The following is an 870-nucleotide window of genomic DNA, read 5'->3' on the forward strand; positions in this document are numbered from 1 at the left end:
AAGTGATAAAAAAAATGTCGGAGAGACTCCTCGACATCGAGAAACACATCAGCGAGTTGAATGCACACAAGCAGGTCGAATTGGTGAGTCCCCCACACAACCGCGCCTTGTTTCGCGGAAGGCGAAAAAATAGCGTGACTGTCTGTCGCTACCCATCGCTACGTATGCACTGGTGCGGCATTTTTGGTCGGCCCCATTTCGCAAAAGTGAAATGCGCCCATTTTGTATGCCCCCCTCAATCTCTTTTTATTTTTTTGTGGCCTCCTCCCTTTGCAGGATGAATATTTCTACCCAGAAGAAGAAAAAGCCGACGATGTCGTGAACATAAAGAACTGAATCGAAGCGGAGACTAGCATCCGTCATCCGCACAGTGTATATGAAGACATCACTGTGATGTGTTCCCCATTTTGTTAGCCTCTATTCCTTTTATTCCTCTTATTCCTTTTCTTCCTTTTCTTTTTGATTTTTTTGTTTGCGCAACCATTTTAAGATTAAAATGGGGTGACCCCCACTGCGTCGTTTCAACAAGGTGCCTATTCATGTTTTTATTTTTTTCCCGTTCGCTGTGTACCACCTATGCGAGCGTAGGCATGCGCACAAGCGATAACCCCTGCAGGTAGCGCGGTAATCCTTGCCTGTAGCAGCGGGGACGAACAGAAGAAGTAAAAAAAACTCACTATTCGAATTAACTCTCGTCATTTGTATTAACCATTTTGCAATTTTGCCTTTTTTCTCCAAAGCAGGCGCAATTGGTGTTGCCCCCGTCTGGGGGGGTATATCGCCACGTCTATATGACCGTACGTTTGCATAACAAGTTGGAGAGGCAGCAGATTTGGTCCAAATTGCAGAGGGAATGGCGCATCAGAAGGG

The sequence above is a fragment of the Plasmodium inui genome (genome assembly GCF_000524495.1).
Source record: "Plasmodium inui San Antonio 1 unplaced genomic scaffold supercont1.9, whole genome shotgun sequence".
In the NCBI taxonomy this organism is placed as follows: Eukaryota; Apicomplexa; class Aconoidasida; order Haemosporida; family Plasmodiidae; genus Plasmodium; species Plasmodium inui.